Here is a 22,708-nt window from a genome sequence, read left to right on the forward strand (position 1 = left end):
GAGGGACAGGCAGCTGGGGAGAGGATTTCTTCTCTCCTCCTTGTGCAGGTGGGAATAGAGACGAAGAGAAGAAAATCCTCTTCCGCTCTCTGAAGATGATGAAATAACAGTTTGTAGAAGAGACAAGAACAAGAACACACATTTCCTGCCTTAGGCCAGGACGTCAGACACATCTGTTAGAGAATTGCTCAATGAGCTGAGAGCACTAGAGCAAGAAGGAAAGCACCCAGTATGGGGCTTGAACCCATGACCCTGAGATTAAGAGTCTCATGTTCTACCAACTGAGCTAGCCAGGCCACGAATATGGAAGCTTCCCATGTCCTATCACAGAGCAGAAGGAGTCAAATGTGCATGTCAGCTGGTTCTCAGTCAAATATGTGTGGCAAAGTGCTCACAAGGGCCAGACTCCAGTCTTTGTTCTTTGGGCTGCCGGAGGTGAGATGCAAAGAAAACAGACGGTTGGAGTGAATCTTGGCCAAGCCTCTCACTGCTGCTGCGAGCTCTCCCGCACACCTCACACACCTACGGCCATTTCTGCACAACAAATTAACGCTGACACCATTTCCCCCAGCGCAGAGCCGGTGCAGGCAGTCGAACACGTTTCTTTTTCATACAGAGAGAACACGCAGGTGAAGAGAGTTTTCCGTGGGAAATTGCCTGTTAGTGACTCTCCAGAGAAAGGGGCATTAGTGGCTCACAGGCGGTTGTGCTTTTCAACGCTGGGCAAAGGGAGTAGAAAGGGGGACCTGATTCACTCACCCTTCAGTTCCACTGGGGAGGGCAGAACCCTAACCGAGTGTTTCCTGCCTTCAATGTGCCCAGCACCGGGTGGATCAGGCTCTGACCTGCCCCAGATGAACGTCGGTCGTCCAGCGCAGTTAGTTATGGGGCAGGAGAACGGGACAAAGAGGCTCCTCCTCATGCTCGTTTTCCTCACCCTGATTCCTCTCCAGCCCCGTGGGCAGAGCTGAGGAAGGAGAGTCCCTGAGGCAAAGCCCCGGGGGTGTCTGAGATGTCACCTGCCCTGCAGCCTGTCCCGCGTGGCTGTTGTAATGGCCTCTCTGTGAGGTCATCACCTTCCAACTTCTTTTAACCAATCAGCTGAGGTGCTGTAAGAGGCCCCTGTGATGTCACTACCACACCTACCTGTACCCTGCAGGGCTTGTGTCCTGCCCCTGGCAGCCCCTTTGCATGGCTGAGCTTCCACCCCTGTGTCACCCCCACTCACTCAGGGACATTCTGGGGCTCAACTCGGCTGCACATGGGAACACCAGAGGCTGCTCTGTGCCACAGGCTGTTTGCAGAGATCATCTCGTCTGACCTCCTTGCACATCACAGGCCTCCTGCATGGCGCAGTCGGGAGCAGGGCACCAAAGCGCACACCAGACAAGCACTTGGTCTGCACTGGAAGGTGCCCAGGGCTAGAGAAAGCCCCATACCCTGGGGGTATTTGGAGGACATTAATGCAGTGACCGGAAGGGAAAGGACCCAAAGTCCACTCTTGTGGGTCTGCATCATAATTCACATGCAGAACAACTCTGTGCTCAGGTCTGCACATTTCACAGTTTTATTTCTCTCTCAGGCTGAAATTGAATTCTTTGAGCAGTGAGTTCTACAGTTCCTAATCGGGCCAGAGTAACGACCAATAGATAGATAGATAGATAGACACCAAATATCCATCAATCTATCTGTCTAATTGGGAATACAACTATATGTCATAAAATTCCTTCCCTTTAACTTTAATTAAATTGAATTCCCCTTTAACTGCAGCAAGGGAGATTTCGGTTGGACATTAGGAAATATTTCCTGTCAGGGCAGTTAAGCACTGGAATAAAATGCCTTGGGTAAAGGCAAAATCTCCATCTTTGGAGATATTTTAGAAGTTGGATAAATATCCAACGGGGAATATCTAGATTAGGGATAAGGAAACTTTTTACTTTGGTCCCCACTTTTCATCTCTGAAATTAGGAGCTACCCCACAACCTCTCGAATGTGATCACAACGTACAGAAATTTCAGTGATGTTCACAAGCTTAAACGCCCCTTTGGGCGTGTGAAAGAAAACAAGTCTGTAAAAGAGAAGAACTTTATTCATCAGTGTATAAATGTGATGACACAGACATAGAAACAGTAACAGATTTCATCATTTTTCATTAGATGGATGAGCCTGAGACCCAGCAGGTAACTGGGCTGTGCCCCACTTCTGAAATTTCATGCCCCCTGAGGTTTGCTCACCCCACGATAGATGGTGCTTGGCCCCGCCATGAGGGAAGGGGTCTAGACTTGATGACCACTTCAGGTCTCTTCAATTCTAGAGCCCTATGAGTCTGAGACTCCCACTGGCCCTGGCCCTGGCCCTGCTTCACTTCTTAAGACTTTTGAATTTCTATGCCCTGTTCCTTAGCCTTGGAGTGTCAAGTATTCTCTTTAGTGGCCAGCACATCCTCTGCAGCCCCAGGGGAAGGCACTGAAGGGGGAACTCATATCTGCCCTTGACTGCAGGAATTGCCCCTGTGTTTCCCATTGGCCAGGAAGGGGGAACCGCAGCCAATAGGAAGTGGTGTGTGGTGCCTACGAATGGCAGGGAGTTCACGGAGCCACTTTCCCCTCACCCCCAGGAGCTGCTGTGAGTGGGAGGTGAACCTGCTTTAGCCCCACTGCACCACCCCATGGCTGCACCAGAGTTTGATATGCCCCAATCTACGCTGCTGCACAAGGGATACTGCAGCTACCCAATGCACTGCAGCCCCTGGAGGGTTTGTTGGAGGCAAAGCGCTGTCTAAGCAGAGTCCCTGACCCTGTACATCAGGTCTGGCATCCCCAGGGCCTCTCTGTTCCCTGCCAGCATGGCCCACACAGCACAGAAGGAACACAGGGCTGAGACTGGGGACTCAGGTGCCCAGCTGCCGTTGCAATGAATGGAATGAAACGGGAAATGCTGAGGTGTCCTATGCAGCAGCGCAGTCAGCATGTGGGTAAGGACGGCCCTGCCACCGGATACTTAGCTGGCAGAGAGCAATCTAGAGCTCTGATAGGAGGAGACACCAGCATGCACATGTGGTGAGGCTGGCCAGCCTGTTGGAAAGGGGCTTTGGCCATCTCCATCCCTCCCCTCGCTTGGCTACTTACTTCATAGGGTGTCATAAGGAGGAGGGAGAAAACTTGCTCTTCTTGGCCTCTGAGGATAGAACAAGAGGCAATGGGCTTAAGCTGCAGCAGGGGAGGTTTAGGCTGGACATTAGGAAAAAGTTCCTAACTGTCAGGGTGGTCAAACACTGGAATAAATTTCCTGGGCAGGTTGTGGATTCTCCATCTCTGGAGATATTTAAGAACAGGTTACAGAGCTGTCTATCAGGGGTGGTTTAGACAGTACTTGGTCCTGCCATTGGTGCAGGGAGCTGGACTCGATGGCCTCTCAAAGTCCCTTCCAGTCCTCGTGTCCTATGATTCTATCACTGATTCACCTGACTGAGAAGCACCTGGGCCCTGGGCACAGCCTGACCAGCCTTTCCCCATCCCAGGAGATGATGTTGATCACAAGGTTCTTCTCCAGTCCTCATTGTGTTGACGTGATGGACAAAATTCTTGCTGTCAAAATACACCCCACCGGGGCAGGGTCTCCAGCCCATGAGGCAGAGGAAGGCTTAATAGTCACCACCTCTACAAAAGGGACAGGCTTCCAAGTGGGTCTGGACCAGGGGAGGCTGGGGCTTGCCTGGACACAGCTTCCCAAAACACAAAGCCAGCCCCCCATTAGCTCACACTGCACCGCACACTACCCCAGGAAGGGGCAGCAGGAGCACCCTGCCAAGTGGCACCTGCCCTCCACAGCAGCTCCAGTGGTTTTCTCTGCTCTCCATTTCCTCCCCAGTTCTGCTGGCCTCAAAGCTCTAGGAATCAGGGAAGTCATAAACACAGGAGACCACTGCCCCAGCCAGTCATGGCCCCCAGCGCTTCTGCAGAGGTTGTTGTGGAACTCTGCAAATCCGCTTCAGAGACATTCAAGTGTCTAAGTGTCTGGCTGTGCTACACAAATTAGTTCAGAGATGTTAAGGGTGGTGGGACCTCATTCCTCTGCCGGGGTGGGATGCTCAGCAGGAACTAAAAACCTTCTGAATAACTTTGGATTGCAACCTTCCCTCAAGATGTGATACCGAGTCTTCCCCCCAGCACTCCCTTCCTTCCCTTGGAGGTGGTGGGATTAGAAGGCCTCCAGGGCTCTGCTTTCTTAGTTTTCAACTTTAAGCTACTGGATGAGGAAGAGTGGCCAGGCCAGTGGGTTGCTGAACCAGGGGACAGGCCAAGCCAGCAGGAACTGGTGGAGTGACAATAAAGTCAGAAGAAAGAAGGGGGCACTGCTCTCCCATTGCCTTGGAAGAAAAGGCTGCATAAAACCACTCTCAGTGGAGAACAGGGGTATCCATCCCCCTACCTCTTGCATGCGAAGCAACTGCTCTACCATTTGAGCGAATTCCCCTCTGCTTAAATAAAATTTCTGCCCCAGCCACCTCATTGTTGAGTCCATATGTCCCTGCAGCTCCCCTGGCTCCTTTCCAAAGATGACACTTGTAAAACCAGTTCCAAGCAGCCAGCCGGCTGAGCTGGTCAGACACATCTGCTACGTGAGCCCTTGGGGCATCTTGATGAAGTGGCCTGGCTGCGTTGGATGGGGAGGTTCCAGCATGTATGGGGAGCTGTGCATGTCCAGCTGTGCAGGAGAGCTCTAAGGACATCCCTGCCTGCATCACAACGCCACTGCCTGGGGGTGCTGGTGCCTGGCAGCCTGGCTTTGCAGAGCCTGGTGTCCTCAAACCAGGTTCCGCTGCTGTATCACCTCCCTGGGCTCAGACTTTCATTGAGCTACCTGGGCAGGTGATCGACATGCAACAGGGGTGGCTCTGTGAACTGCAGAGGTCTGTAGCATGCGCTGCTTTGGCAGATGCACCATTTCTGAGAGCAGCTGCAGAGGAGATGATGGACAGTCAGTGTCTGTGGGAGGAGGGGTTCACTTTGGGGCTCTGGGGCATATTTTTATGCTTTTAATTACAGGCCATGTCTGTGATTTATTTCTCGAGCTGTTTTCAGAGTGCCCGATCTGGGTGTGTTTCCAAGTCAGAGCTGTTTGAAGCACCCACCTGGGCTGAGGGGTACGACCAATGAACGAGCAGCACCCACCCGGGCTGAAGGATTCAACCAATGAACTGAACATCCCTCCCTCTCCATGGCCTCCTACTCAGAAGATAAATGGTACATTAGTTTGCCACAGGAGGCAGGATCCAGACATTCGGCACAATGGGGTGCCGGACACGTTGGACTCTGGCCTCAACCAAGCACCCAACATTCCCTGGGGTCTGGCCAGCCCCAGCAGGGGAGTGTGCTGATGGGAGGGAGTGTGTGTGGGTTCTCAGCCTGTGTGTACTTAGCTGGGTTAAATTGGGATAAAAGTTAGACCATGAACCGTTCGAGCTGCACATGACTTTTGATTGGCTTTCTAATTGGTAACGATTCCAATGAAACCTGGTTTGGAAACAATTCACTCGTCGGTTACTTTGAAGTAACCGGCACAACGTCAAAATAGCGCATTGTGTCTGCTCGCACCATGCGCTATTTCAGTGTTAAAATCAACGTTAGGAGGTGAGACGTCAAAATCGCTATTCCTATCCAAAGATGGGAAAAGCCCCCGACTTCGACACTGAACGTCAAAGTAGGGCATGTGTGGACAATCCACGTCCCACTACTTCGAAATAGCAGGGACCTCCATGGCAGCAATCAGCTGAGGGGTTGAGACGTGCTGTCCACCCCCTGCGGGGCTCTATGATCACTGTGCACAGCAGCCCTTAATGCACCATGGACCTGCATTTCCTGTGGCAGGAAGCTGAGAGCATGCAGGCAGCAGCACACACATGTGCTCGCCTGCAAGCCCTCTACGGACCTCAACCCGAACACCCAGCACCAATTCATCGAGCCAGCCCCCTGACAGCCCCCGGGGCTCCCCCCCATGGGGACCCAGGGACTCCCAGTACCCAAACGGGGGACCAAAAAGCAGTAGGGCCCCTCCTGGTTGGAGGCCTAGCTGTGAGACCTGTTGGGGCTCTGGGGTGAGGAGGACGCACTCCATATGATGGGGAGCAAGCAGCGGAAGGCAGAAGCATTGACCTGACTGGCCAAGGGCCTGGCCGCCCAGGGTCACCCTGCCCGCACTGCAGATCACGTCTGTAGCAAGGTGAAGGAGTTGCGGCAGGATTACACCCGGGACTGGGAGTCGACCAGCTGGTCTGGGGCTGCCCCCACCACTTTCCTCTTATTACAGGGAGCTCAGGGATATCCTGATCCCCCAGAACACCTCCTCCCCCCAGACCACATTGGACACAGCAGCTGAGGAGTCCCAGCAGGCCTTGGATCTGGAGTCCATCCCGGAGGCCAACCTTGCACCCCAGGGCCCACCCGAGCAGCCACCCCTTGGGATGGAAGAGGAGGGATCCAGCAGCAAGGAGGGGGGGCTCCTCATAGACCTCTCCTCTCAGAGCACCAGCCGGGCATCCACCCACCAGGGTTCCCTCAACCGTGGCAGTGGAGGGTCAGGTACATATCCTACAGGGCAAACACCTCCGTGCCACTGGGCGGGGGCACCAGACACGACCTGGAGCCCACACACCCCCAGGGGACCCCGACCTGCAACTGCCCAGCCACAGCACAGTCCCAGGATGGCGGCATGGCCAACAGCACCCTGCTCAAATTGCCACACATTCTGGGTGCACATGGCCCAAGCTCAAAGACCCACCTGGCCCTGTGTGAGCCAGGGCTGCCCATTGCAACAGCCTGTCCCTGGAGCAAGGAGCTGGAACTTGGGGCTTGTGCCTCAATGCTGTGAGCTGCACTCCAGCAAGCCCCTTGCTGCACTGCAGAGCTTGTCTACATGAGCCGGTGGCATCAACTCAGTTCCATTCTTATTACATCAGCCCAGAGGCTTTCCAATTCAGGCGGCCTGGATTCCCCCTCTGCCAGCTGCCAACTCCTCCTGGGAGCCCCAGATCTGAAACCAGGGCAAGAGGCAAATCCCCTGGGACCATATCCCAGCCCCAGCTCCCCCGTGTGGGGCAGACACAGCAGGGCTCACACTCAGCAGAGGAGCCGCCCTCGGCCCCAGCACACACTGTCTGTGCTGCCCAGGGAGTGAATTGCACTAAGGGAGCCTGTGAAGCGAAGGGGCCTCACCACAGACCTGCAGCCCTCGCCAGTGCAGACGTGTGGTGCCCCTCACTCCTGACCTCCAGCCCCTAACAGCCCTGGGAAGCCTCTTACTCATGACTTGCAGCACCCACGAGCCCAGCTCCGTGGTGCCCCTCACTTCCCACACGCTGTCCGGATACTGGGCTCGAGGGCACCTCTGAGCTGGGCCCCCAGGGCCAGTCCTGTTGACACAGCTCCACACTCCCTGCAGGTGAGTGACTGTTGTGAAGAGGATCCAAAGGGCAGCTGGTCCCTGTGAGAGGAGTCTGGGCCAGGGCTGCCTGTGGGATCCCCTGGAAAAGCCAAGAGCCCCTGGGAGGCCATTGACTGGCTGCCAAGCCCCCGGCCCTGCTCAAAGGTTTCACACAGGGAAAGCTGTAAAGTCAGCCCCACCCCCAGGGCACAGGGATTTGCACTGGGCTGGTAACAGAGCAAAGGGGTTGTGTGGAGGGTCACAAGTGGGACTGAAGGGCAGAAGGAGACAGAAAGGCAAAATGTTCTTCTCGTTACGCTGCATCAAACACTCACCCTGACGAGCTCCAGCTGGGGCAGCGCAGCCCATCCCCCCTCCGTGAGAGACAGGAGATAACTGTGCCCCACAGCTGGGCCCTCCTCGCCCCACCCCTGGGGTGTGAACAGGGAGAAAGGAGGGAGTGGGGAGCACAGAGTGAAAGTGAGGGGGGGTCTCAGGCTGGGGGAGCAAAGGACGGGCAGGACTCCAGGCTGTGCTGGTGGGATCCTGCACTGGGGCAGGTGGGGAGAGAGGAGGCTTCCCTCAGGCACAATGTCTGTGCTGGGGAATGGGAAGGGCTGGTTGTGGGCATCCATCACAGTGGTTCAGCCCCACAAAAGCTCAGCACTGGATAAATTACGTTAGTAACCTTTAAAGTGCTGCAGGACGGGTTTCTGGTTGAAGACACAGACTTATGCAGGTACCTCTTTGTCAAAACCCACAGCTCAAAGGGTGGGGCACCAGGGCTTAGCTGGCTAAAGCCCCTGTCTAGTAAACAGGAGATCCTGGGTTTAACTCCCAGTGGTGCCTTGCTGCACATCTGTGGCAATGTTTCCCTACATCTGTCTGGGGAACAGAAGAGCCCTCCCTAAGCAATCGCAGTCATTGCTGGGGAAGGTAAAGGGTGATGGGAGAGGGGCATTGGAAAGCCTCCACTCACAGACTAGAGCTCAGGCAAAGTCAGCTGGAACTGGTGTTGGGAAGGTGACTCCTCTGGCAGGAAGAAGAGAGGATGATCCTCCCAGCTCTGGGGCTGTCTGGGCAGGGCAGGAGAAGGAGAGTTACTCTCCTCTCACATCCCTTTGTCATTGACAAAACCCAAACAAGTTAGAAGAAAAGTCCCAGAAAGGCAGAACATGGCCAAGATGGTGGGGAAGCACATGGAGGTGTGGGCTGTGGGAAGAGAAGTACCTGCACAGTACAGCATGTACTGTGCCCCCTCTCACATCTTGCTCACAACTCTCCTGTTCATACATCCCAGAATCACGTTTGCTTTTTGTGCTACAGCATCACCCTGTTGATTCATATTTAGCTTGTGGTCCTGCAATGAACCCTAACTCCATTTCTGCAGTTCTCCTTCCTAGACAGTCACTTCCTCACTGGGCCACTTTCCATTTCAGATCACACTGACACACACAGGAGGGAGATGGGGGTTACTAGCTCCTCTTCCCAGCTGTGGTGTATCACACTCCCCTTGAAGCCCCAGTCATACTTCCTGAACGCAGCTGCAGCCCTCGGATCCAGCAGCTGAGCCTGTGAAGGGCTCCCCACAATTTCTTTAAGGCTCTCCAGCCCTGTGTGCCTGACAGAATGTCAATGGAATTGGAGGGATGGAAAAGTCTTGCCCCAAGAGCTCCTGTGGTGTAGTGGTTGTCACATTTGCTTAACATGTAAAAGGTCCCTTGCTCAAAAAGAAGTAGAAGCCTCAACGTTTTCCTTATTCTCTCTCCCCTCACCTCCTTCTGCCCCCACCTGTCCCTCTAATAAGCCCAGCTCCTGTGTGACAGAAGATGGAGACCTCAGCTGAGCATTGCCTTTGCTGTGAACATGGGGAAGCTGCAGGAGATAAACCAGTCACTTCTAGGAGGCTTGAATCTTGGCCTCCCTGCCCTTGGAGGTTCTCCTGTGGAGGTCGGCTCTCCCTGCTGGCCTCCTCTGCTTGAGTTGCTGAAGGAAGAAGTGAGGCAGGAATGTAGGGGAAGAAGGAAGCCAAGCTGAGGAAGGAGGGCGGGGGGGAAGCTGAGTGCTTTAGGCCCATAAATGGAGCACCACCCTTTCTTCTGCCAAAGCCTGTGGAGGTGAGGCTGCCTGAGGGAAGGAAGAATCCTGTGTCTGTCTCATGGCATGTCCGGGGTGGCTCATGGCAGCCCAGGAGCAGACGTGGGTGTCGGAGTGGAAGGGAAAGAAGCAAAGCTGTGTCCAAGAGGGCAAGACCCACCACTCCATTGTGGCAAAGCTGAGTGAGCAGAAGTGGGTTTGAGGGGGCTCCCTGTCAGCCTCAGGGAACTGAGAAGCACTGACCCTTTGCAGCTGAGCCAGGGGAGTGGTTCATAGTGTTGGGCATGGCTGGATGTGAGCCACTGGACACCACGAAGCCCCAGCCAGCTTGTGTAGGAGGCAGATCTGAGGCAATTGTCCTAAATAGAGGCGGTAAGGTAGGGGGGAAATGTTTGAATCATTCACATATTACAAGCTCATTTCTGTGTGTGCAGACTTTCTATTTTGGGTGATGGCTGTGTCTGTCTGTCTGTCTGTCTGTGTTTCAGAACTTCTGCTCTGTCTCTGGGTCACGCTCAAAGCCAGTTGGGCAACGCACTGCCTAGCTTGCTCAATGGCCCCTCCTGTGGCATCTCCTATCCAGTTGCCCCAATGAGAAAGCCAGGAATACAGCTGAAGGCTACGCAAGTAGCTCTGACCATGCCCATGCACAGAACCCAGAGCCTTCCAGGCCACATGCTGAACGGCTTTTGCCTGGGACAAAAGAACCGCAAATCACATGGCAACAGGAAGACAAGAGGGAGCTGCATCTTCCCCAGCTTGTCTTCATTCCTGCTTCTTCTCTCTGGGGTAATTGTTCTCCAACCAGAGCACTGAGAAAAGCACTGAAAGACCCACCCCAGCTGTGGCTGGATCACGGAGAGACTTTCAGTCCTGCAAACTCCCCAGAACTGCTTGGAATCGGAAGGTCTGGGAGGCTTTGTGTGCCTGTGACCTGCCATTTAACATCTCCCATCCTGTTCAGTTGTGTTCTCTTCAGAATAAACCTTTTGTTTCACACACTAAAGGGTTGGGTGGCCTGTGGGGTCAGAAGAACATTTTTGTATGTGAGCAGGGCGGTTAAACTGATTCTCACTGTCCCAGACCTAGTTCCTGATTGGGAGTCAGAGAACTGGGATCAAATCAAGCCCTGAGAGTGGCCAGTGCCTTCAGCAGGGGCAACATCGAGCATTTCCAGGGAGGATGGACCCAGACTCACCAGAATGAGGACTCCAGGCATCTCTGGGCCCACTGCCTAGTTCTACAGCACCAACCCATTGCCCCAACCCCTCCAGCCAGCTAAGCCAAACACCTGGATCCAGCAGGCCTGAGTCACCCTGCTCTCCCTCTCGCATGGGATGAGAGAGGGAAGCAGCACAGAGAGCTTGCCAAGGCAGCGCTAGCAGGTGCCTCTGACCTTGAACTGTGACTGCAGGAAGCAGAGCCCTGAATGGTGACCTTCACCCCTCCCCAGCTGCTCCTTACGCATTTGAACAGGCTGGTATTCCACGCTGGGCACCTCTCACCCTCAGCTGGCAGCAGCACTCTGCCCTCATTGCTTCCCTGGAGCTGCTCTTTCTCCCGGGACCCCCTCTCCCCACCCTGGGCTTCCTTAGCATGTGGCCCCACGGCACTTCCTCCAGTCAGAGACTGAGCTGTCCAGGCCCATTCCTGTGGAGATGTGATTAGAATCATAGAATCCTAGTGCTGGGAAGGACCTCAGGAGGTCATCCAGTCCAGACCCCTGCCTTAAACAGGACCAACCCCAACTAAATCACCCCAGCCAGGGCTTGCTCAAGCCAGGACTTGAAAACCTCTAGGGATGAAGATTGCACCACCCGTCTAGGTAAAGCACTGCAGTATTTCACCACCCTCCTGGTGAACTAAAAGCAGCACGACCCAAACACTGCGCTATTACTGCTACGGCTTGAACCAAGGTTGTTGTAGCCACAATGCAGAGTACTTAACCACTGTATAGTCAGAGGCAGCGACAGGAGGCCTGCAGGGAGCACTTTCCTTTCTCAGGCTTTGCCTGACAGTCTGATGTGAGGCTGGAAGGCCTGGGGAGGTGATGCAGAGCAGAGAAAGCCAGTGCAGCAGCTGTTGGGGACGGCTGGTTCCCTTGGCCTTGCGTTGCTGGTGTCTCTTCCTGTGTGAGGTGGGTTTTGCCGTGTTGAAGAACTGGGGAATCCTCTCCTGGCCCACACCCCAGCTGCAGCCCCTCCCTTAGCCGGGGGTGGTGACTCTGGCCTGCTCCCTGCCAGCCACTCAGCCTGTTTCCCTCATCTCTGTTGCTCTCCTGCCCAGAGGGGTCAGGTGAAGGACAACAGGAAACACCCTTCAGTGGCCGGCATGGGGCTGGGACTCACGAGTTTGGTGCTCTGAGTACCAGGCCCTGCCCAGCTGAGCTCTCCAGCCTGCAGAGAAGGGCCTCCCAAGGGGCCTTTTGGAAATGAGCAACAGGCAGCTGCAGGGCCCCTGGCCACTGAATGAGATTTTCTCCCCTCCCCCACCAGCCTGGCCTCCCCTTTCAGCCTCTGTCACCCACCCCCACTGCTCTGAGCCCAGCTAGGGGGGTCCCCTCAGCCCCGGCTGCCCCTTGCCAGCTGTCCTGGGCCCCTGCAGTGTGTCCCTCAGACCCTGTCTCTCCCACCCCTCCCCACTGCCCTGAGCCCCTTGTCCCCTCAGCCATAACCCCTGGCTGGGTTCTCCCCACACCTGCCACCCCTCCCCACTGGCACCCGACCTCCCCCTCCCTTTCCATTGCACAGTCACCAGCTGAAAACTTTGGTCCTGCCCAGGGGCTGGGTGAGAACAGAGACAGCCTGTGGGTGCAGCCCCTGCCCGGAGAGATCCTGCCCCGCTCCCACCTGCACCATTCATGTCCCTGCAGGGGTTTTGCTCCCAGCAGGACAAGGACATTTCGAGGGGAAGCAAAGGGAAGCCACAGGAGGGGTCCCAGGCTGCTCCCCGGCAGTGCGGGTGCATCAGTTCAGCACTGGGGGCAGCTGGGGGAGGGGGAATTACCACTGCGGGGGCAGAGCTGGGTGTGTGCACCTGGGAGCGAGACTCTCCCTGTCGCTCACTAGCGTGGGGTGTCTCTGCAGTGGCAGGGCTGGGGCAGGAGTTGCTCCCGCAGACAGGGCAGAACGTAGCTCCTGCCGGCTCAGGCAACTGTGTCTGTGTCACAAATGTGCTGCAGGAGCTGGTTAGCACTGACCTGTCTGGAGAGGGCCAGGAGGCAGCACACACTGTGACCGGGATTCCCTCGTGCTCCGTGGCCCAGGACTTAGTGCTGAGCACTGGGCTGCACAGACCTGGTGGTGAATAACAAGAATCAAGGGCGTCACCTCCCTGCCTTAGTAACAGACAAAGGGCTTTGGGGTTCCTCCCATGCTCCCCAGGCCCCTCTGCAGCCACCTCAGCCGTCCACCTGTCAGTGTCTGTTACTTCTTCCTCCAGAAGGACGGCAGCCGCCTCCTGCAGCTCTGAACTCTCCAGCACAGCCCAGAGGTGCTGCAAAGCAGGTGAGAGGCAGCCAGAAATATTTGGCCAGGCACCACTGGGTGCTGCTTTCCTCATCCCCATGTACCTGGGAGGTCCATGGCCAGGGGAGCCACAGAGCCTCTCTGGGACTTTTCTCCTCACTCGTTTGGGTTTTGTCAGTGACAAACAAAAGGATGTGAGAGGAGAGTAACTCTCCCTCTCCTGCCCTGCCCCACTGCCACCTTCTGTGTGCACAGACAGCCCTAGAGAGCCCCAGCGCTGGGAGGATCAGACTCTGCTCTTGCAGCCAGAGGAGTCACCTTCCCAACACCAGTCCCAGCTCCCTTTGCCTGAGCTCTGCTCTGCGACTGGATAGTTTCCAATGCCCCTCTGCCATCAGCCTTTACCTTCCCCAGCAATGGCTGGGATTGCCAAGGGAGGGCTCTTCTGTTCCCCAGACACAGGTAGGAAAATGTTGTTTAGGACTTTCCACAAGACACCACTGGGAGTTGAACCCAGGATCTCCTGTTTACTAGACAGGTGCTTTAGCCACCTAAGCCCTGGTGCCCACCTTGTTTGAGTTTTGTCGCTCCTGACACAGAGGTGTCTGCCTAAGTCTGTGTCTTCATCCAAAAAGGCACCACTGGGAGTTGAACCCAGGATCTCCTGTTTACTAGGCCGGTGCTTTAGCCAGCTAAGCCAGGGTGCCCCCCCCTTTGTTTGAGCTGTTGGTCCTGATAAAGAGGTGTCTGTGTTAGTCTGTGTCTTCAACCAGAAAGCAGCCCTGGAGCACTTTAAAGATGACCAACCCAATTTATCAAGTGCTGAGCTTTTGTGGGGCTGAACCACTGTGATGAACTGCCCACAACCAGCCCTTCCCATTCCCCAGCACAGACATTGTGCCTGAGGGAAGCCTCCTCTCTCCCCACCTGCCCCAGTGCCAGGATCCCACCAGCACAGCCTGGAGTCCTGCCCGTCCTCTGCTCCCCCAGCCTGACTACCCCCCTCACTTTCACTCTGTGCTCCCCACTCCCTCCTTTCTCCCTGTTCACACCCCAGGGGTGGGGCGAGGAGGGCCCAGCTGTGGGGCACAGTTATCTCCTGTCTCTCACGGAGGGGGGATGGGCTGCGCTGCCCCAGCTGGAGCTCGTCAGGGGGAGTGTTTGATGCAGCGTAACGAGAAGAACATTTTGCCTTTCTGTCTCCTTCTGCCCTTCAGTCCCACTTGTGACCCTCCACACAACCCCTTTGCTCTATTACCAGCCCAGTGCAAATCCCTGTGCCCTGGGGGTGGGGCTGACTTTACAGCTTTCCCTGTGTGAAACCTTTGAGCAGGGCCGGGGCTTTGGCAGCCAGTCAATGGCCTCCCAGGGGCTCTTGGCTTTTCCAGGAGGTCCCACAGGCAGCCCTGGCCCAGACTCCTCTCACAGGGACCAGCTGCCCTTTGGATCCTCTTCACAACAGTCACTCACCTGCAGGGAGTGTGGAGCTGTGTAGACAGGACTGGCACTGGGGGCCCAGCTCAGAGGTGCCCTCGAGCCCAGTATCTGGACAGCGTGTGGGAAGTGAGGGGCACCACAGAGCTGGGCTGGTAGGGGCTGCAAGTCATGAGTAAGAGGCTTCCCAGGGCTGTTAGGGGCTGGAGGTCAGGAGTGGGGGGCACCACACGTCTGCACTGGCGAGGGCTGCAGGTCTGTGGTGAGGCCCCTTCGCTTCACAGGCTCCCTTAGTGCAATTCCCTCCCTGGTCAGCACAGACAGTGTGTGCTGGGGCCGAGGGCGGCTCCTCTGCTGAGTGTGAGCTCTGCTGTGTCTGCCCCATGCAGGGAGCTGGGGCTGGGATATGGTCCCAGGGGATTTGCCTCTTACCCTGGGATCAGATCTGTGGCTCCCGGGAGGAGATGGCAGCTGGCAGAGGGGAAATCCAGGCCGGCCTGAATTGGAAAACCTCTGGGCTGCTGTAATAAGAATGGAACTGAGTTGATGCCACCGGCTCATGTAGACAAGTTCTTCAATGCAGCAAGGGACTTTCTGGGGTGCAGCTCACAGCACTGAGGCACATGCCCCAAGCCCCAGCTCCTTGCCCCAGGGACAGGCTGTTGCAATGGGCAGCCCTGGCTCACACAGGGCCAGGTGGGTCTTTGAGCTTGGGCCATGTGCACCCAGAATGTGTGGCGATTTGAGCAGGGTGCTGTTGGCCATGCCGCCATCCTGGGACCATGCTGTGGCTGGGCAGTTGCAGGTCTGGGTCCCCTGGGTGTGTGTGGGGCTCCCGGTCGTGTCTGGTGCCCCCGCCCCATGGCACGGAGGTGTGTGCCCTGTAGGGTACGTACACTCAGGGTACGTACACTCAGGGTACACTGACCCTCCACTGCACAGTCGGGGGAACGCTGGTGGGTGGATGCTCGGCTGGTGCTGTGGGAGGGGAGGTCTATGAGGAGCCCCCACCTTGCTGCAGGACCCCTCCTCTTCTGTCCCAAGAGGTGGCTCCTCGGGTGGGCCCTGGGGTGCAAGGTTGGCCTCTTGGGATGGACTCCAGCTCCAAGGCCCGCTGGGACTCCTCGGCTGCTGTATCCAATGTGGTCTGGGGGGAGGAGGTGTTCTGGGGGCCCAGGATATCCCTGAGCTCCCTGTAATAAGGGCAAAGTGGCGGAGACAGCCCCAGACCAGCTGCTTGACTCCCAGTCCCGGGTGTGTCCCTGCCACAACCCTACACATGCCCTACCTTGACGTTCAATGTCGAAGTCGGGGGCTTTTCCTATCTTTGGATAGGAATAGCAGTTTTGATGTCTCGCCACTGAACGTTGACTTTAACATTGAAACAGAGCATGGCGCGAGTAGACACAATTTGCTATTTTGACGTTGTGCCGGTTACTTCAAAGTAACCAACGAGTGAATTGTTTCCAAACCAGGTTTCGTTGGAATCGTTACCAATTAGAAAGCCAATCAAAAGTCATGTGCAGCTGGAACGGTTCATGGTCTCACTTTTATCCCAGTTTAACCCAGCTAAGTACACACAGGCTTATAACCCACACACACACTGCCTCCCATCAGCACACTCCCCCGCTGGGGCTGGCCAGACCCCAGGGAATGTTGGGTGCTCGGTTGAGGCCAGAGTCGGACGTGTCCGGCACCCCATTGTGCCGAATGTCTGGATCCTGCCTCCTGTGGCAAACTAATGTACCATTTATCTTCTGAGTAGGAGGCCGTGGAGAGGGAGGGATGTTCAGTTCATTGGTCGAATCCCTCAGCCCAGGTGGGTGCCGCTCGTTCATTGGTCGTACCCCTCAGCCTGGGTGCGTGCTGCTCGTTCATTGGTCGTACCCCTCAGCCCGGGTGGGTGCCGCTTGTTCATTGGTTGTACCCCTCAGCCTGGGTGGGTGCGTTCAAACAGCTCTCCCAGAACAGCTCTAGAAATAAATCACAGACATGGTCAGTAATTAAAAGCATAAAAATAAGCCCCAGAGCGAACCCCTCCTCCCACAGACACTGACTGTCCATCATCTCCTCTGCAGCTGCTCTCAGAAATGAAGCATCTGCCAAAGCAGCGCATGCTACAGACCTGTGCAGTTCACAGAGCCACCCCGGCTACGTCTATACGTGAAGCCAACATCGAAATAGCTTATTTTGATGTAGCAACATCGAAATACGCTATTTCGATGAATAACGTCTACACGTCCTCCAGGGCTGGCAACGTCGATGTTCAACCACATCGAAATAGGCGCTGCGAGGGTACGTCTACACGCCAAAGTAGCACACATCGAAATAAGGGTGCCAGGCACAGCTGCAGACAGGGTCACAGGGCGGACTCAACAGCAAGCCGCTCCCTTAAAGGGCCCCTCCCAGACACAGTTGCACTAAACAACACAAGATCCACAGAGCCGACAACTGGTTGCAGACCCTGTGCATGCAGCATGGATCCCCCGCTGCCGCAGCAGCAGCCAGAAGCCCTGGGCTAAGGGCTGCTGCCCACGGTGACCATAGAGCCCCGCAGGGGCTGGAGAGAGAGCATCTCTCAACCCCCCAGCTGATGGCCGCCATGGAGGACCCGCCAATTTCGACGTTGCGGGACGCGGATCGTCTACACGGTCGCTACTTCGACGTTGAACGTCGAAGTAGGGCGCTATTCCGATCCCCTCGTGAGGTTAGCGACTTCAATGTCTCGCCGCCTAACGTCGAAGTTAACTTCGAAATAGCGCCCAACGCGTGTAGCCGCGACGGGCTCTATTTCGAAGTTAGTGCCGCTACTTCGAAGTCGTGTGCACGTGTAGACGCAGCTCCCTGTTGCATGTAGATCACCTGCCCAGGCAGCTCAATGAAAGTCTGAGCCCAGGGAGGAGACACAGGCAGCAGAACCTGTTCAGAGGACACCAGGTACTGCAAAGCCAGGCTGCCAGGCACCAGCACCCCCAGGCAGTGGCCTTGTGATGCAGGCAGGGACTCCCTTAGAGCCCTCCCACAAGGCTGGACCTGCACAGCTCCCTGTGCCTGCTGGAACCTCCCCTTCTATAGCAGCCAGGCCACTTAGTCAAAATGCCTCAAGGGCTCAGGTAGAGCTTGAAACCGCCACCGTGGCCTTGTTAGCAGCTGTGTCTAAACACCTCAGCCAGCTGATAGGAACTGGTTTTACAAGTGTCATCTTAGGAAAGGAGCCAGGGGAGCGGCAGGGACATATGGACTCAACAATGAGGTGACTGGGGCAAAACTTCTGCTTAGCTAGAGGGCAATTAGTTCAAATGGTAGAGCGCTTGCTTAGCATGCAAGAGGTAGTGGGATCGATACCCACATTCTCCACTGAAAGTGGTTTTCTCTAGCCTTTTCCTCCAAGGCAATGTGAGACCAGTGCCCCCCTTCCTTCTCTGCTCTTCAGGAAGCTCTCAGTGTGGAGGGGGCATTTGGAGCTGTCTCTGCTTGGCTGTGTGCAATGGCACAAAAGAGTGTTCGAACATCTCCTCTCCCACCTGCTGAGAAGAACAGCTCTGACCTGGAGGCTGAATTTGAAGGAGGAAGCCATGGCCATGGGCTGCCTCAGGTGAGAGAAAGTGGTGATGCACATGTGAGCCATGTACCTAATATGGTGATGCCCCAGAGCGGGAAGCAGTGAGTTGTAGGTCAGTCTTTGTGGTGGGCAGGCTCAGCACTGCACACGCAGAAGGTTCTGGAGTTGGGGTGACAGCTGTGGGGTCTGCTCCTCTGGGCTCTGTGCCTGTGGGTAGGAGAGCAGACAGGGCAGCTGCTGGTGCAAGGCCATGTGCTCTGGATGAGCTGGAGCAGCTGAACTCAGGAGCAGGCAGCAGGCTGGGGTCCCTCCATGGGAAGCACGTTGCAGCAGGGGGTGATGGTGTTACCCCCTGCAGGGAACATGGGCCATGTAAATCTCGTGATCAAGGCAGTGGAGGGAGGAGATAGGCAGGGTCTGTGGGGACATCCGGCAGGGGCCTAGGACAGGGGGTGAGGGGCAGCAGGGTCAGAGGGAATTCCCAGCCATGGCTCAGGGTAGTGGGGAATGGGAGACAGAGTCTGGGGTGGGGATGCCAGGTTGGGGTTCAGGGTGGTGGAGGAGGGACAGAGGGGATGTCCAGTTGGCTTGTTTACATCTGCTCCCTCTCCTGCGCCTGGCAGGGCTGTGACTGTGCTGCTGGACCTCCTGTGCACTGGGGATGGAGCCTGGGAACACTGTGTCTGCTTCTCCTAAGTGCTGTGGGTGCAAGCACTGGCTAGAAGAGAAGCCATTGATGGTCTTGCATTCTGGTTTCCTGTTTTGTTGAAGGAGTCCCTGGGTGGTGGCAGGAAACTTTGAGTGGATATGAACATTGATGGTTGGAAGGTCTGGCTGTGTTTCGTCTCCTTGTGAAAAAAGGAATTGGAGAAGCTATTGCACTTTTGTTATTGATGACATTTTTAAAAGTTCTTGGTGCCCTTTTCTTGCCCATTGTTCAAAGAGAATGTGGCTGATGCACTGGCTCCTGAGAACACTTCAGAAAAGCACCAAACTGTCAGTGTGTGCTGCAGTGTTGTGGTTAGCACTTTGGCCTAACCTGTAAGTCATCACATGCTCAGTACCAGTGCTCCTGTCTCTTGTTATTTCTTCAGTGGGGCCAACTCATTTCTGGAAGAATCATTAAGAGCGCTGCCTTCTTCCTCAGTGTGTTTTTTTTCTTTTCATGAAACTTTGATATCTAAAGATCAGGCAGAATAAGAGCCAATAAGAGCTGCTGTCTCTTGGGTACTTGGTTGCCACCTACTTTGCAAATATGAGCGTAGAAAAATTCCCCTCCTCACTGTGGCAAACTGGTAGTTTTTTCTTCAGTTAATGCCATATATATAACACCAAGTCAAAGACAACACCAAGAACCAAACTGCATTGCAACTTTCTTTTCTTCCACTTACACTGATTTCAAAAAGGGAACCCTGTGCAATCCATGTTTTATGCAGATACACCAACTGCCCTGTCCCCCACAATGACTTGGGGCATTGGTGAGATTTCACAATTCTTCTGCTGAGTGTTAGCATAAATTGTGATTTTACAACAATGTGTTTACAATCGAAAAAAAATCTCATTGCTTCCTTGCTACCCATCAAGCATTCTTTGCAAGGTATCACACATGGACACCTTTGCATTCTCATGCAAATGATCTCTGGGCGACACATTCCTCCCAGCCTTCAGCAGCATTGAGTTCCCCCTGGCACATTCCTGACATAAGTAACCTAAATTTTTCTTGCCAAAATCAGGCCTAATTGGTCGAGAAAACCCTGAGGGGTACCAGAAATCATCCCCTTTTTGCTGCCTTAGAAAAAAAGACTTGAGGAGAAAAATCACCTCCTTGAGGAAGTTCCATCTTTGTGCTGCAGCCGCCGTCAGTGTTCTGTGTAAGGTGTGGGTTTGTGTGAGTGTTCAGCAGAGATTCCAGTGCTTCCCAGCTGGTTAGCAGAGCATGTCCACCTAGGTTTCTTGTGTCTATTCATGGTGTGCATTTGCTCAGACATAAGATCCAGGGGTGGAAAGGGGCAACAGAACTGTGAGAGGTCTCTAGGGAAGGGACAGGGGGCCATACTCCACATTCCCACCAGGGTAGGGATGGGGCTGGGATCATGAGGAGGTGAGGGCAAGGGAGGGGTCCAATATGCTTGGGTTAATTAGGGGCTGCAAGAAAGGAGGGAGGGGTTGGAGGCAGATTGGGTGGGAGCAGGGCAGCAATGTTAGGGACTGTGGGCGGATGTGTGGGGAGAGCTGTGGGACACTGTGGAGGACATGTTGGGCAGGGTCTGTAGAAGTGGCTGGTGAGAGAGTGGGCGGCTGGGCCAGCTGGGTGGTCACAGGCTATGTGAGGGTGTCCAGACAGCCTGTTATCCAGTTGGGCTCCATCTGACCTAGTGGTATCCCAGGTGGGTCCCACGAGGCTGTTGAGCTCCTGGAAGTGGGGCAGATGATGGCTGCATCATGGGCTTGGCAGTAGACCTGCCACAGTTCCTTCATTTTGCTCCATCGTTGGTCTTCTTTGCATGTGGGGTGTCCCTTGGAGCTCAGACCAGTCAAGAGGTGGCTAAAAACTGCAGCATCCTGGCACCTGCTTGTCATGTGGAGCAATAGCTCCTCATCCCCTCAGAGGACCAGAATTCCTTGACCTTGGCCTCACTCCTGGCTGGGTTTCTGAAACCCCTCAGATGGGTTGAAGGGGAGGGTCTGGGGGATACAAGGCTCCAGGTCATTGGCCATGGATTGCCACAGGATTCGTTTGGGGAGCCATAGGCCGTGTCTACATGTGCCCCAAACTTCGAAATGGCCACGCAAATGGCCATTTTGAAGTTTACTAATGAAGAGCTGAAATGCATATTCAGTGCTTCATTAGCATGCGGGCAGCAGCGGCGCTTCGAAATTGACGCGGCTCGCCACAGCGCGTCTCATCCAGACAGGGCTCCTTTTCGAAAGGACCCCGCCTACTTCGAAGTCCTCTTATTCCCATGAGCTCAGGAAGGAAGTGATTCCACTGTGAGAAGTGTGCCTAGGTGCCGGCTTTTGGAAAGCTGCTGCGTGTAAATGAAAATGTTCTTCTATTTGCACCTTCTTGCAACAACATTTTCTGAATTAGAAAACTATTTTTTTCCTATTTCACACTGAACTTTCTCCAGGGCAGAATGATCCCCCTCCCCCACCATCTGCTGCCCCAGGGCCACAGTTCCCTCAAATGTTCCCTGGGGACGTAGAATACATTTTGCTCAGTGCACCAAGGCCTGGGCAGATGTGCACCTCCAAGAGAAACACCGGCTGCTGCCTGTGGGGCTCTGCTAATTAGCCAGGCACCACCTGCATCTCTCCTGAGCAGCTGCCCAAGCACACAGCTTCCAGGGACACTGCTGGGGCTGGGGCTGAGGACGGGGAGGGCAGCAAACCGCCCCAGCTGTCTGGCAGTGTTCCTGACCAGCCTTGGCCCACCGAGCATTCACCAGGGTCTCTGGCCTGGGGACACAGGTGGTCTCCCAGCTGTGATGGCCGAGTGGTTAAGGCATTGGACTTCGAATCCAGTCGGCTTCGTGGCTGGAGGTTCAAATCTTGCTTACAGAGAGGCCTGTGTTTTAGCCACACCAGGACAACACAGCTGCACACGCCCTGAGACACTGCCCAGGGACTGCCTGGGGGCCGTCTGTGTCAGAGGTGAGGGGAAATGCTGGCAATGTGGGCTGGTCACCACGCGGGACACAGGCTGGCTGCTGCTGGGCCCAGCCTGTGTCAGCCCAACAGCGCTGCACTCACCTGTGCCCCCTGCAGAGCTTCTGCCTGGGCTGAGCAGGGCCCCAAGCACAGCCAAGGGTGTAATGCCCTGGGAAGCAGTGGGCAGCCCTGGTTCAGCTGCAGCCAGTGATAGGGCAGCCGCCTCTAAGGGAAGGGCCTGTTCCCAAGGCTGGCTCAGGGGCTCTGGTCTCTCCCAGCTCCTGAGCTGTGCAGTACACAGCTGGGAAAGGGACAGACACTTGCCCAAGGGGGAATGAAAGTCACAATCTCCTGTCTGCCCCAACAGCAATAGACTGATCTACACAACCAGACACAGGGCCTGGGGCAGGTCTCCATGTGACTGTGCCGAACCCTGTACAAGCTCTGGCTTGTTTTGTGCTTGTCTCCAGTGGGGGAACAGCCTCTTCAGGACACATCTCCTGCCCTCACTGAGGGATTGGCTGATTTCCTCCCACTTTGTGACGCTGGCTGCAGACCACACACTGCTTTGGGGTGTCCTTAGTGAGGGGTTGGTGGTGGGGAGCAGCCTGGCTTAGAGACGTTATGAAGATTCTCAGGCCACATGTGGTCATGGCCCTCCCCTCCTCTTGCACTGCCCTCAGGTGCTCTGTAGCTTTTGAGCTATCCCATAGAGGTGTCACTACCAGCTGCCCCACCTCCAGGTGCCCAGAGGAGGACAGGTGAGCTGGGCTCCAGCCTGGGACTCCTCCTCTCTCCTGCTGTCCCGTGACTTTTTTAGCCTGGTCTTGGTGCTCCCTTCTTTAAGTGCCATGTGTGCAATAGGAATAGCCCGGCACCTCCAGGACCAGTTGTGAGGGCATCAGGGGAAGCCATGAGAAACACAACCTCAGACTGCCTCTTCACGCACTGGTGAGTTCTAGGGCCGCAACGTATTGCAGACAGATTGGTGAGTCAGCCCAACCAGACACCTGGCTCCAATGGGCTTCATTCATCCAGCAGGAGGAAAAAACACTCACTCGGGTACTCCTGGGGA

At 55.4% G+C, this 22,708-nt stretch overlaps 2 non-coding genes across 2 annotated transcripts; both read right to left on the reverse strand.

Annotated features, from left to right (window-relative positions):
- Nucleotides 1-223: 223 nt before the first annotated feature.
- TRNAK-CUU (transfer RNA lysine (anticodon CUU)) lies at nucleotides 224-296 on the reverse strand. The gene has a single exon. It is a non-coding gene; the product is annotated as a tRNA-Lys (tRNA).
- Nucleotides 297-13,478: 13,182 nt separating this feature from the next.
- Nucleotides 13,479-13,552, reverse strand: TRNAT-AGU (transfer RNA threonine (anticodon AGU)). The gene has a single exon. It is a non-coding gene; the product is annotated as a tRNA-Thr (tRNA).
- Nucleotides 13,553-22,708: the final 9,156 nt, after the last annotated feature.

Source organism: Carettochelys insculpta, chromosome 7 (genome assembly GCF_033958435.1).
Source record: "Carettochelys insculpta isolate YL-2023 chromosome 7, ASM3395843v1, whole genome shotgun sequence".
Lineage (NCBI taxonomy): Eukaryota > Metazoa > Chordata > Testudines > Carettochelyidae > Carettochelys > Carettochelys insculpta.